The 15,833-nt window shown below is 39.5% G+C and overlaps 1 protein-coding gene and 1 long non-coding RNA gene across 2 annotated transcripts in view; both read right to left on the reverse strand.

Moving 5' to 3' along the window:
* Positions 1 to 15,833, reverse strand: part of LOC133933464 (histone H4-like) — a 408,656-nt gene that overhangs the window by 226,593 nt on the left and 166,230 nt on the right. The gene's annotated exons all lie outside the window — the stretch shown is intronic.
* LOC133933570 (uncharacterized) lies at positions 3,517 to 5,522 on the reverse strand. Its single transcript, XR_009912067.1, has 3 exons — positions 5,363 to 5,522; positions 4,757 to 4,810; positions 3,517 to 4,499 (listed from the first exon to the last, which is right to left on the reverse strand). It is a non-coding gene; the product is annotated as an uncharacterized LOC133933570 (long non-coding RNA).

Here is a 15,833-nt window from a genome sequence, read left to right on the forward strand (position 1 = left end):
TAGTAAAGTGGCTGGAGGGAAATACATCAAAGAGTAAGATGACCAAAACAAGACATTTCCTGATGCCACCAGGGGGCGCTTTCCTTTTAAGTCATGATTTCTAGGTAGATGTCTTCCGGTCGCGACTCTTGTCTTATATGTGTAGTTTGGAGTCGATTGGACAAAATATGTCTAAGTTACAGAAGCTCGCTTATATTGGCGTTTAGTCGAACTTTGAGACCTCACCACGGTCACACGGTATGATGAAAAGTTTAAATTCTGATAACTTTAGATCTTCATCTTGTTTTGTAGAGTCTCATCTAATTTTTAAGTTGATCTGATGAAAGCTGTCTGAGTAGTACATAAAAACATAACACGTACCAAAACAAGACATTTCGTGTTACCACCAGGGGGCGCTGTGATTGTAAGTCACAATTTCTGCACCCATGTCTTCTGGTGGCGACTCTTGTCGAATGTGTCTAGTTTGGACTCAATTGGACAAAATATGTCTGAAATATGGAAGCTTGTGTTTTGATGGCGTTTCATCAAACTTTAACGCCACACCACGGTCAGACGGTTTTGCTAAAACGTAATCCTTCAATAACTTTAGATCTCCAATTTGTTGTGATGACGATCGTCTAAATTTGAAGTTGATCTGATGAAAGCTGTACGACAAGTACATCAAAGAAAAAATATGGAATATGACCAAAATGGCCACTAAAGTCAAACTGGCGGGCTTCCTGTTGCGTTATTCATAATGCACTGATGGACTTTTTTGTGCATCTAGTCATGATACACAATAATCTTTGTTTTTTTTGAGGATCGGTGAATGCTAAATGAGGGGCTTTTCCGTAGGTGGCGCTCTTGAGCCATTTTGCCACGCCCTTTTCAAAATACTCCAGAATACGTAATTTTACGCCGCCTTCGAATTTACTGCAAACTCCTACAACTTTTTGAGCACATTAAAGCCCTCAAAAAGCCAATTCATTTAAGCTAAGAAAAATAATAATAATAATAATAATAATAATCATTTCAATTTCAATAGGGCCTCCCACCGATTTCGGTGCTCGGGCCCTAATAATAATCATTTCAATTTCAATAGGGCCTCCCACCGATTTCGGTGCTCGGGCCCTAATAATCTTTTCAATTTCAATAGGTCCTCTCACCGATTTCGGTGCTCGGGCCCTAACTAGGGCTACGTTGTAGCACTAACGGGCCCGAGCACAGGCAATTCCAAGTCTGTTGCGGTCGGGGAAGAGAGAACGTTCGATGACCAAGCGCTCGTCTCCACGTTGCCTGTGATTGTGAATTGCGGCAATATCGCTTCACTTCCTGTAGTCAGCAGGTGGCTCTATGAATTAGAGGTAAGTAACCTTAAAACCAGTGTATAAAGTTCTTGAAAGCCATACTTGAGTAAAAGTACAGATATCTTACTTGAAAGTGACTTTGGTAAAAGTAAAAGTCACCCGTCAGAAAATTACTTGAGTAAAAGTCTTAAATTAGCTCATATTAAATGTACTTAAGTATTAAAAGTATCTGGTGTTGAAATTTACTTAAGTATCAAAAGTACAAGTACCAAAATTACAAATCTAAAGTACTTTGTATAGTCTATACAGACAGAAAACTACCAAAAATGTTTCTCCTCAAGATTTATTTCAACTGACTGAAAAATTATAACAATATGCATATAATCTATAATTTTACAAATTTTGAACCCTAGATACTGAGGTTCTAATAGTAATGGACCAGTGCATCTGAACTTCTAGAAACAACAAAGAATCAACACAACAGAATAAACAAGTGCCTCTTGTGTCTGCCTAAGAACATTAATAAACCACAGTATAACAACTAAAACATTCTGTAAATATCACAAAACCTGGATCTTTCATAAGTAGCAGGAGTGATACACAATGCCCCTTCTGATAACTCAGTAACCGGAAACAAGTTCTAGGCACACAAATTAAGATAGTTTCTCTTTTGTTAACAGCTGCACTTTGCTAACTCACTGGACAATCTCGTTTTGCTGCCAAATTTCAGACCGAATAATAAAAGCTGAACTGAACCGAGCTCCTGCAGGAGAACCTGAATCATTATAAAGGGAATAAATGGATGGGGAATGTGCTGGTGTTGATTAAGTCCCTCCTCTTTGTACACACATCGCTATTCCTCATTGGATGGTTTAGTGAGGTCCTCGGATCGGCCCTGCCAGAGTCGGAGCGTCGAGAAGACGATCATACTGGAATCTAGAGGAAGTCAATCTCGTAACAGGGTTCCTGATGGTGAACCTGCGGAGGGATCATGACCGGTACAGCCTGCTTGACCCCAGTCGACCAAGGCAGCACGACCAACCTGTGGACGCTGGGGTCTCGCGTGAGGGGGGTCTCGCGCCCCCCCCCACGCCGTTGGACCTGCACATCTCCCGAGGCAGCTGGCACGCGAGTGAGCAAGAGAGAGAGGTGCGCCGTGCATACAGGCTCGCGTTGCGCCAACCTGTGCTGCTCAAGTAACGAGACAGTTTTGAGAATGTAACACAATGAAATACAGACATGGTGTTTTCATTTTGTTTATCAAACTTATAAGCCTCACCACGGTCACTCAACTGGCATAATAGTTAATTTACTACACAACACTGTACAATGTTGTAATTCTATGCATTGCAAAATAACTCTGTACGATCAATAACTATATTGAAGTGTTTTTTAACCATATATTCTTTGTCTTGTCAAGATGGTGTTCTCAGATGCCGACAGTGGATCTTACAATGTTGTGGTAACGCAATGGCATTTTACTGTAGAGGACTTGATGATGATGACCCCAGTGTACCGGTCATAGCATTTCAATCACACTTTTATTCAAGTAAATGTAATTGATTTCTATAGACATAAATGTCTTTTCAATAAACAAGCACCATGATATTACATAGACATATAAATCGTTTGTCCATTCACTACAACATCCGAAGACATGTGTCATCTGATTTTTATTATTGCAAATACAAAGTCCCTATAATGTCATATATGTAATCTCTTCAAATGAAATGTTTTATGCATTAAAACAATACAGCGTTGTCCTTGCTCTCATATTTATGTATGGCATACATCCTGATAGTGGCTCCTGATGTTGTCAATGGATCTGACAACTTCTGATGATCTTAACTTCTGATGCCATCTTAATGAAGTGGACATTATGATGACAACACCAGCTGACTGTTCACTGGTGTTAGCCTGTTGACACAGATGAAACCCAGCAGTCAATAGGCTCGCAGATGGAGTCCCATTTCCATCATGGCACTGTAGTTGCTAGGCAGATTTCATGCGGCAATTTGAAGGTGTCTCAGCTCTGCCCCCTAAGCCAAAGTTCACTTTTGACAATGTGCTTCATGCCTAGTTGTGGTTACATGACAAAACGCTTGAGTTTGTGCAGTTGCGCCCAGAATAGAGGGACAGAGCAGAGACGGACGACAAGAGAGATGCTCATTTCCCAGAGCAAGAACACTGATTGAAACCACACAAAATATTAGACTCCAAAACAAGACTGTAAAGCTTGTAAGTCAAGTTTATTCACACACACATTCATGCTATATTGCATATAAAATCCAATAAATATAGTTTTCCACAAAGGACAGATGTATTGGACTTTCTTCACAACAGCGCCATCTACATCTGGTGTTCCAAATGTAGAAACACCACTGAACTAATTCATATCAATCGCAGACTACATATGTAATGTTGAAGTACTTGTCCATTAAATGCAACCATTTAGACAAATGACATGGTTAGTTTGATTTTTGTACATATATTGGGATAATATTTTAATATCCCACAAATAACTAATGTGACAACCAGTGTAAACACAGTTCTTCAATTAATTGTATAATTATGTTTTCATACTGAGGGAAGTGGAGAGACTTGATGTGGACTGTTATCAATAGCTCTGTGGGAAATTATCACCTTGAATATTACAGATGAGGTAAAAATACATTTTCTCTATTTGTACAATGTTGTATTTCTTTCCCTACTTTTATAATAAAGTGACTTCAAATATGTACATTTAACCATGACGATACAAACCAAGACCACAGTACAACGGTTCTATCTGAAATCTGTTGTGCTTCATACACAACACAAAACATTCTTTAACAGTGCTGTTTTTGTCTTCATAGATGAAAAACTGCAGCACCTGATGTCCTCAGCAGCAACATGGTGGAGATCTGCAGCGTCATGCTGGTCAACACGTGGACGACTGAATCGTCATCTACACAACACTTCTAAATTCCTCCCTTAACTAAATATGACCTGCAACTGTTTAGTGGTGGTGGTCATTGCAAAGTGTCATGTATAAGAGTTAATGTCTATCTTCATTATGGTTGGTTAAAAAAATAAACATTTATTAGAACAATGTGTATTTTTTGCTTTCTGATTTTATACACTTTCGAAAAGAACCCTGTGTTTAATATTTCTGCTTTGCCATAAGAGACACAACATGGTCGTCACAGCTGTGTCCTTCAGGCTCGTCTGTCCCTAATAAAAATGATAGGAAACACAAAATATATCATTATTGTACAGGAAGTGTTACTTTTGAACAAGTGTGTATTCTCATTTTCTGATGATATTCAACTATGTATTTGAATATGCTTTAGGATTAAAACGTGCACCAGCATGACAATAAATGTACAGTATGGAGTTATTTCACATTAAAAGTATTGCATTATAATTAAATACATTATGTATTATGTGCAATACTTTGATTGTTTGTAAGTAATGAAACAGGTCTGTACCTGGAGTCAATGTTCAAACTGGTTGGATTCAAGTTGTGTCTCAGGCTGAACACCCTAGAGGAACATTGACCACAAATACACAGATATGTAAAGTCATACATGTGCCAGGTCAACTGCTTAACAGACTTTTACATGGTAAAAATAAAATATTACTTCAAAGTTAAATCAATTCAGCTTAGGAAATAGGTAGTGCATATTAGCCTACAATTCTGTATGACACTGTCTGTTCTAGTAAAGTTACAAGGCTATGATTTACTCATATTTCACAAAAGAATTCAGTGAAGTCTGTCTGAGATTAACGATTTAAAGAGTGTAGGTGGCAGATTCAGGTTTCAGCCCGGAAACTATTTAGCCTCCGGGCTAAGCTAACTAACAAACCGACATACAGTCTCCTGTCTCAGATTCATCCTTATAAACTAACGCTTGTCTCTGCTTTGTTGACCTGCGTTCATGGTGGTGTGTCAGTGACAGCTGCCATTTGCATCTAACACGATCGCAGCTGTTATATAGTTTACGAATTAGCGTTGCTAAGCTAGCAAGCCTGATTGAAAGGCACCCTGCGAATCACTGCGAACACATGGAAATAAAATACTCTACGTGACTTACCACAGAAACAGCAGCGCAGACGTCTTTAACGTGTCCCTCAGGAGAACAAGCTGAACTTCAAACCGTGTTTCTCATACGATATGGGAGTGGAAGCCGCGCACAGTATGATGAGGCGTGTGCTGCTCACTCTATTGAGCTGAAACCGCAGGCACCAGGAAGTACCGCTCGTCCCTGTGACGTCACGTGAATTTCAAACATCTATATCGCTTCAACCAGGGAGTTAAAAAAAAATACACCCCCCTCAGAGTTGTCATGAAGGAAGAACTTAGCGATTGAGACTAAAACCAAAGTTTGAGCAATGCTGTAAAAGGTTTAATTCTCCGCTGAAGTTGGCCACCCTGTAAACACAGTCTGTTAATGCATAGATAACACAAACCATTGTCTGACACTGCCATCTAGTGACTAAATATTGCAGCACATCTGCCAGTTATAGGTGTTTTCATTCTTCAAACTGGAAGCCTCACTACGGTCACATGGATTGATGAAAAGTTTAAATTCTGATAACTTTACATCTTCATCTTGTTTTGTAGAGTCTCATCTAATTTTTAAGTTGATCTGATGAAAGCTGTCTGAGTAGTACATAAAAACATAACACGTACCAAAACAAGACATTTCGTGTTACCACCAGGGGGCGCTGTGATTGTAAGTCACAATTTCTGCACCCATGTCTTCTGGTGGCGACTCTTGTCGAATGTGTCTAGTTTGGACTCAATTGGACAAAATATGTCTGAAATATGGAAGCTTGTGTTTTGATGGCGTTTCATCAAACTTTAACGCCACACCACGGTCAGACGGTTTTGCTAAAACGTAATCCTTCAATAACTTTAGATCTCCAATTTGTTGTGATGACGATCGTCTAAATTTGAAGTTGATCTGATGAAAGCTGTACGACAAGTACATCAAAGAAAAAATATGGAATATGACCAAAATGGCCACTAAAGTCAAACTGGCGGGCTTCCTGTTGCGTTATTCATAATGCACTGGTGGACTTTTTTGTGCATCTAGTCATGATACACAATAATCTTTGTTTTTTTTGAGGATCGGTGAATGCTAAATGAGGGGCTTTTCCGTAGGTGGCGCTCTTGAGCCATTTTGCCACGCCCTTTTCAAAATACTCCAGAATACGTAATTTTACGCCGCCTTCGAATTTGCTGCAAACTCCTACAACTTTTTGAGCACATTAAAGCCCTCAAAAAGCCAATTCATTTAAGCTAAGAAAAATAATAATAATAACTAGGGCTACGTTGTAGCACTAACGGGCCCGAGCACAGGCAATTTCAAGTCTGTTGCGGTCGGGGAAGAGAGAACGTTCGATGACCAAGCGCTCGTCTCCACATTGCCTGCGTTTGCCCTGTGCGGCAAGGAAGATCGCTCCACTTCTTCTGGCCAGCCGCTGGTGCTGAACTAGAGGTAAGTAACCTTGAAACTATCCAACATAACCTATTGCTTTATCTATCATCATATGCTTACATGCCTCAAGTTTTTTGTAATATGTAATTGTTATAAAAGTTACCGTTTATTTATCACGTCTAATGAACAGATTGAAGCAAGATAACTCGACAGTCTTGTTTTGGTTGTGACATTATTTTTTTTAATGAGTTACTATCAATACGCTACACGTGTACGTTTCATGTGATAGTAACTGTTTCACCAATATTCTGATACAGGATGGTATATCCGCCATTACTATTTTCACATCGTTTATTTAGTCTGTCATGGAGTTGTAGAGTGAATTAGACAGTAGTGATAACATTATAATGTCCACACATCAGTGTTGTAAACACTTCCCCAATTAATTATATAATTATGTTTTCACACTGAGGGAAGTGGAGAGACTTGATGTGGACTGTTATCAACAGCTCTGTGGGAGATCATCACCTTGAATATTACAGATGAGGTAGAAAGACATTTTATCTATGTGTACAATGTTGTATTTCTTTGTCACGTTTTATCAAAAGCGATTTAAAGTATGTGCATTTAACCATTAGGATACAAACCCAGACCCTAGTACATCGGTTCTAGCTGAAATAAGTAGTGCTTCATAAACAACACAAAACATTCATAACAGTACGCTTCTGCTCCTCATTAATGCAGCTCCTGATGTCCCCAGCAGCAACATGGTGGAGATCTGCAGCTTCATGCTGGTCAACTGGAAGACAACTGATTAAGATTAAAAGATTAAGATTAAAATCCATTTATTCATCCCAAACACATGCACAGACATGCAAAGGCACACTCATGCAGGTAGGGAAATTTCATCGCTGCTTTTTACCCATCTGGTGCAGGACACACAGAGCAGTGAGCGACCATGTACGGCGCTCGGGGGAGCAGATGTTGGGGGAGTGAGGTGCCTTGCTCATGGGCACTAGAGAGGGTAGGGAGACTCTTGGATTTTTGGACAGATCAATCCAGGTTCGACTTTTGTTGTCTCTCCATGGAGTCGAACCAAAGACGAACCAGAGACCTTCTCTGCCCATAGTCCAAGTTTCTGCCACTCGACCACCGCCTCTCCTCATGCATCATCAAACTAGTAATCTACACATCACTCCATGCGTTGCTCCCTTAACTACAGATGGCCTGCGAATGTCATGGAGTTTTACAGTGAATTAGACAGTTTAGGTATGATTTTAATCTCCACACATCAGTGTTGTAAACAGTTCTCAAATTAATTATAGAATTATGTTTTCACACTGAGAGAAGTGGAAAGACTTGATTTGGACTGTTATCAATAGGTCTGTGGGAGATTATCACCTTGAATAGTACTGATGAGGTAGAAAGACATTTTATGTATTTGTACAATGTTGTATTTCTTTCAGCACTTTTATCAGAAGGGACTTAAAATATGTACATTTCACCATGAGGATATAAACCAAGACCACAGTACAACAGTTCTATCTGAAATCTGTTGTGCTTTATACACAACACAAAACATTCTTTAACAGTGCGTTTTTTCTCTTCATAGATGAAGAACTGCAGCACCTGATGTCCTCAGCAGCAACATGGTGGAGATCTGATTTGATACACTTTAGATAAGAACCCAGTGTTTTATATTTCTGCTTTGCCATAAGAGACAGAACATGGTCATCACAGCTGTGTCCTTCAGGCTCGTCTGTCCCTAATAAAATGATAGGAAACATGAAAGTGATCGTCATTATTGTAGAGGAAGAGTTACATATGAACAAAGTGTGTAATCTTATTTTCTGTGGATATTCAACTGTGTATTTGAATATGCTTTTGGATTAAAACGTGCACTACCATGACAATGAATGTTTTTAATGGAGCTATTTCACATTAAAAGTATTGCATTATAATTTAATACATTATGTATTATGTGCAATACTTTGATTGTTTTTAAGTAATGAAATCAGGTCTGTACCTGGAGTCAGTGTTCAGTCTGGTTGGATTCAAGTTGTGTGTCAAGTTGGACCTTCTAGAGGAACATGAAACCAATACACAGATATGTAAAGTCATACATGGGCCAGGTTAAGTAATTAACAGACTTTTAAATGGTAAAAATAAAATATTAGTTCAAAGTTAATCAGAGCATAATCATTTCAGATTAGGAAATAGGTAGTGCATATAAGCCCACAACTCTGTATGACACTGTCTGTTCTAGTAAAGTTACAAGGCTATGACTTACTCATATTTAACAAAAGAATTCAGTGAAGTCTGTCTGAGATTAACGATTTAAATACTGAAGGTAGGAGACACGGTTATTTTTCACTGTAACACGTGACAGGACATCAACACCGTGACTCTGAATAAAGAGCCTTAAAAGACGTAGTGCTCCTTTGAACAGCTGCTCTTACAATGTGTAGCAAGTGCTAAATCTCCATTAGTATAATAGTAACAAAAATCACCCTTTACATAATTGAACATATATTTTCCATGTGAACCCCTTTAACACAGTTCAATTCAGGAGCAAAATATAATTTATACAGTATTTATTAGAGCTAGTATTAGTAAACAGATCAAACAAATGCAGTACAACACATCACACATCCACAGTGTCTCTTTTGCTTATCATCACAGTCAGTCAGAAGTGTCCGTTTAACTTACGTAGCAGTTGAGAGATGCTTCGTTGGCGCTAGCAGGAGCTAGCTCATAGCCAGTGCTGCTGTTGAGAGCGGCAGAGTTCACACAGGAAAAGACACGACGGACGGGGGAAAAAAGCTTTGAGTGCGTCCCACACTCTAACCTGCTGAGCTAACAACGTCCACAGTGACTCCGCCGCCGTCCTCTCATCCAGACTCGCCAACCGTTCTCCGGTTCTTCGTGATACACAGCTCCGCAGCTTGTGACGACGTAACTTCTTTCAGAGTCTCATGAGGCGTTCACTTGCAGCTGTGTTAAATGCAGATTCGTTTGTCATGGCGAGTTGAAGAAGTCTGCTGCAAAGCTATGAATAATCCGCATGATGAAAACTCACAGCAATGTTATGCCTACATTATCAATATATTGAGACCCATGTGACACAGTTTGACATGGTTTAGCAAAGTGAATGAGGAGAAATTCATCCAAGTGTGAGACGTAACAAACCGAAAGCGGTCTCATGCTGCGTTCAGGGTAACTCTGTTAAAATGGGATTCATTGGTCATGGTGAGCTGATGAACTTTGATGCCACGCCATTAACAATCTGCATGATGAAAAGTCACAATAATGTTATGCCTACATTATCAATATCTTGAGACCAATTTGACACAGTTTGACATGGTTTAGTAAAGTGGCTGGAGGGAAATACATCAAAGAGTAAGATGACCAAAACAAGACATTTCCTGATGCCACCAGGGGGCGCTTTCCTTTTAAGTCATGATTTCTAGGTAGATGTCTTCCGGTCGCGACTCTTGTCTTATATGTGTAGTTTGGAGTCGATTGGACAAAATATGTCTAAGTTACAGAAGCTCGCTTATATTGGCGTTTAGTCGAACTTTGAGACCTCACCACGGTCACACGGTATGATGAAAAGTTTAAATTCTGATAACTTTAGATCTTCATCTTGTTTTGTAGAGTCTCATCTAATTTTTAAGTTGATCTGATGAAAGCTGTCTGAGTAGTACATAAAAACATAACACGTACCAAAACAAGACATTTCGTGTTACCACCAGGGGGCGCTGTGATTGTAAGTCACAATTTCTGCACCCATGTCTTCTGGTGGCGACTCTGGTCGAATGTGTCTAGTTTGGACTCAATTGGACAAAATATGTCTGAAATATGGAAGCTTGTGTTTTGATGGCGTTTCATCAAACTTTAACGCCACACCACGGTCAGACGGTTTTGCTAAAACGTAATCCTTCAATAACTTTAGATCTCCAATTTGTTGTGATGACGATCGTCTAAATTTGAAGTTGATCTGATGAAAGCTGTACGACAAGTACATCAAAGAAAAAATATGGAATATGACCAAAATGGCCACTAAAGTCAAACTGGCGGGCTTCCTGTTGCGTTATTCATAATGCACTGATGGACTTTTTTGTGCATCTAGTCATGATACACAATAATCTTTGTTTTTTTTGAGGATCGGTGAATGCTAAATGAGGGGCTTTTCCGTAGGTGGCGCTCTTGAGCCATTTTGCCACGCCCTTTTCAAAATACTCCAGAATACGTAATTTTACGCCGCCTTCGAATTTACTGCAAACTCCTACAACTTTTTGAGCACATTAAAGCCCTCAAAAAGCCAATTCATTTAAGCTAAGAAAAATAATAATAACTAGGGCTACGTTGTAGCACTAACGGGCCCGAGCACAGGCAATTTCAAGTCTGTTGCGGTCGGGGAAGAGAGAACGTTCGATGACCAAGCGCTCGTCTCCACATTGCCTGCGTTTGCCCTGTGCGGCAAGGAAGATCGCTCCACTTCTTCTGGCCAGCCGCTGGTGCTGAACTAGAGGTAAGTAACCTTGAAACTATCCAACATAACCTATTGCTTTATCTATCATCATATGCTTACATGCCTCAAGTTTTTTGTAATATGTAATTGTTATAAAAGTTACCGTTTATTTATCACGTCTAATGAACAGATTGAAGCAAGATAACTCGACAGTCTTGTTTTGGTTGTGACATTATTTTTTTTAATGAGTTACTATCAATACGCTACACGTGTACGTTTCATGTGATAGTAACTGTTTCACCAATATTCTGATACAGGATGGTATATCCGCCATTACTATTTTCACATTGTTTATTTAGTCTGTCATGGAGTTGTAGAGTGAATTAGACAGTAGTGATAACATTATAATGTCCACACATCAGTGTTGTAAACACTTCTCCAATTAATTATATAATTATGTTTTCACACTGAGGGAAGTGGAGAGACTTGATGTGGACTGTTATCAACAGCTCTGTGGGAGATCATCACCTTGAATATTACAGATGAGGTAGAAAGACATTTTATCTATGTGTACAATGTTGTATTTCTTTGTCACGTTTTATCAAAAGCGATTTAAAGTATGTGCATTTAACCATTAGGATACAAACCCAGACCCTAGTACATCGGTTCTAGCTGAAATAAGTAGTGCTTCATAAACAACACAAAACATTCATAACAGTACGCTTCTGCTCCTCATTAATGCAGCTCCTGATGTCCCCAGCAGCAACATGGTGGAGATCTGCAGCTTCATGCTGGTCAACTGGAAGACAACTGATTAAGATTAAAAGATTAAGATTAAAATCCATTTATTCATCCCAAACACATGCACAGACATGCAAAGGCACACTCATGCAGGTAGGGAAATTTAATCGCTGCTTTTTACCCATCTGGTGCAGGACACACAGAGCAGTGAGCGACCATGTACGGCGCTCGGGGGAGCAGATGTTGGGGGAGTGAGGTGCCTTGCTCATGGGCACTAGAGAGGGTAGGGAGACTCTTGGATTTTTGGACAGATCAATCCAGGTTCGACTTTTGTTGTCTCTCCATGGAGTCGAACCAAAGACGAACCAGAGACCTTCTCTGCCCATAGTCCAAGTTTCTGCCACTCGACCACCGCCTCTCCTCATGCATCATCAAACTAGTAATCTACACATCACTCCATGCGTTGCTCCCTTAACTACAGATGGCCTGCGAATGTCATGGAGTTTTACAGTGAATTAGACAGTTTAGGTATGATTTTAATCTCCACACATCAGTGTTGTAAACAGTTCTCAAATTAATTATAGAATTATGTTTTCACACTGAGAGAAGTGGAAAGACTTGATTTGGACTGTTATCAATAGGTCTGTGGGAGATTATCACCTTGAATAGTACTGATGAGGTAGAAAGACATTTTATGTATTTGTACAATGTTGTATTTCTTTCAGCACTTTTATCAGAAGGGACTTAAAATATGTACATTTCACCATGAGGATATAAACCAAGACCACAGTACAACAGTTCTATCTGAAATCTGTTGTGCTTTATACACAACACAAAACATTCTTTAACAGTGCGTTTTTTCTCTTCATAGATGAAGAACTGCAGCACCTGATGTCCTCAGCAGCAACATGGTGGAGATCTGATTTGAAACACTTTAGATAAGAACCCAGTGTTTTATATTTCTGCTTTGCCATAAGAGACAGAACATGGTCATCACAGCTGTGTCCTTCAGGCTCGTCTGTCCCTAATAAAATGATAGGAAACATGAAAGTGATCGTCATTATTGTAGAGGAAGAGTTACATATGAACAAAGTGTGTAATCTTATTTTCTGTGGATATTCAACTGTGTATTTGAATATGCTTTTGGATTAAAACGTGCACTACCATGACAATGAATGTTTTTAATGGAGCTATTTCACATTAAAAGTATTGCATTATAATTTAATACATTATGTATTATGTGCAATACTTTGATTGTTTTTAAGTAATGAAATCAGGTCTGTACCTGGAGTCAGTGTTCAGTCTGGTTGGATTCAAGTTGTGTGTCAAGTTGGACCTTCTAGAGGAACATGAAACCAATACACAGATATGTAAAGTCATACATGGGCCAGGTTAAGTAATTAACAGACTTTTAAATGGTAAAAATAAAATATTAGTTCAAAGTTAATCAGAGCATAATCATTTCAGATTAGGAAATAGGTAGTGCATATAAGCCCACAACTCTGTATGACACTGTCTGTTCTAGTAAAGGTACAAGGCTATGACTTACTCATATTTAACAAAAGAATTCAGTGAAGTCAGTCTGAGATTAACGATTTAAATACTGAAGGTGGGAGACACGGTTATTTTTCACTGTAACACGTGACAGGACATCAACACCGTGACTCTGAATAAAGAGCCTTAAAAGACGTAGTGCTCCTTTGAACAGCTGCTCTTACAATGTGTAGCAAGTGCTAAATCTCCATTAGTATAATAGTAACAAAAATCACCCTTTACATAATTGAACATATATTTTCCATGTGAACCCCTTTAACACAGTTCAATTCAGGAGCAAAATATAATTTATACAGTATTTATTAGAGCTAGTATTAGTAAACAGATCAAACAAATGCAGTACAACACATCACACATCCACAGTGTCTCTTTTCCTTATCATCACAGTCAGTCAGAAGTGTCCGTTTAACTTACGTAGCAGTTGAGAGATGCTTCATTGGAGCTAGCAGGAGCTAGCTCATAGCCAGTGCTGCTGTTGAGAGCGGCAGAGTTCACACAGGAAAAGACACAACGGGAGAGGGGACAAAAACCTTTGAGTCCCACACTCTAACCTGCTGAGCGAACAACGTCCACAGTGACTCCGCCGCCGTCCTCTCATCCAGACTCGCCAACCGTTCTCCGGTTCTTCGTGATACACAGCTCCGCAGCTTGTGACGACGTAACTTCTTTCAGAGTCTCATGAGGCGTTCACTTGCAGCTGTGTTAAATGCAGCTTCGTTTGTCATGGCGAGTTGAAGAAGTCTGCTGCAAAGCTATGAATAATCCGCATGATGAAAACTCACAGCAATGTTATGCCTACATTATCAATATATTGAGACCCATGTGACACAGTTTGACATGGTTTAGCAAAGTGAATGAGGAGAAATTCATCCAAGTGTGAGACGTAACAAACCGAAAGCGGTCTCATGCTGCGTTCAGGGTAACTCTGTTAAAATGGGATTCATTGGTCATGGTGAGCTGATGAACTTTGATGCCACGCCATTAACAATCTGCATGATGAAAAGTCACAATAATGTTATGCCTACATTATCAATATCTTGAGACCAATTTGACACAGTTTGACATGGTTTAGTAAAGTGGCTGGAGGGAAATACATCAAAGAGTAAGATGACCAAAACAAGACATTTCCTGATGCCACCAGGGGGCGCTTTCCTTTTAAGTCATGATTTCTAGGTAGATGTCTTCCGGTCGCGACTCTTGTCTTATATGTGTAGTTTGGAGTCGATTGGACAAAATATGTCTAAGTTACAGAAGCTCGCTTATATTGGCGTTTAGTCGAACTTTAAGACCTCACCACGGTCACACGGTATGATGAAAAGTTTAAATTCTGATAACTTTAGATCTTCATCTTGTTTTGTAGAGTCTCATCTAATTTTTAAGTTGATCTGATGAAAGCTGTCTGAGTAGTACATAAAAACATAACACGTACCAAAACAAGACATTTCGCGTTACCACCAGGGGGCGCTGTGATTGTAAGTCACAATTTCTGCACCCATGTCTTCTGGTGGCGACTCTTGTCGAATGTGTCTAGTTTGGACTCAATTGGACAAAATATGTCTGAAATATGGAAGCTTGTGTTTTGATGGCGTTTCATCAAACTTTAACGCCACACCACGGTCAGACGGTTTTGCTAAAACGTAATCCTTCAATAACTTTAGATCTCCAATTTGTTGTGATGACGATCGTCTAAATTTGAAGTTGATCTGATGAAAGCTGTACGACAAGTACATCAAAGAAAAAATATGGAATATGACCAAAATGGCCACTAAAGTCAAACTGGCGGGCTTCCTGTTGCGTTATTCATAATGCACTGATGGACTTTTTTGTGCATCTAGTCATGATACACAATAATCTTTGTTTTTTTTTAGGATCGGTGAATGCTAAATGAGGGGCTTTTCCGTAGGTGGCGCTCTTGAGCCATTTTGCCACGCCCTTTTCAAAATACTCCAGAATACGTAATTTTACGCCGCCTTCGAATTTACTGCAAACTCCTACAACTTTTTGAGCACATTAAAGCCCTCAAAAAGCCAATTAATTTAAGCTAAGAAAAATAATAATAATAATAATAATAATCATTTCAATTTCAATAGGGCCTCCCACCGATTTCGGTGCTCGGGCCCTAACTAGGGCTACGTTGTAGCACTAACGGGCCCGAGCACAGGCAATTTCAAGTCTGTTGCGGTCGGGGAAGAGAGAACGTTCGATGACCAAGCGCTCGTCTCCACATTGCCTGCGTTTGCCCTGTGCGGCAAGGAAGATCGCTCCACTTCTTCTGGCCAGCCGCTGGTGCTGAACTAGAGGTAAGTAACCTTGAAACTATCCAACATAACCTATTGCTTTATCTATCATCAT

The sequence above is a fragment of the Platichthys flesus genome, chromosome 22 (assembly GCF_949316205.1).
Source record: "Platichthys flesus chromosome 22, fPlaFle2.1, whole genome shotgun sequence".
NCBI lineage: Eukaryota > Metazoa > Chordata > Actinopteri > Pleuronectiformes > Pleuronectidae > Platichthys > Platichthys flesus.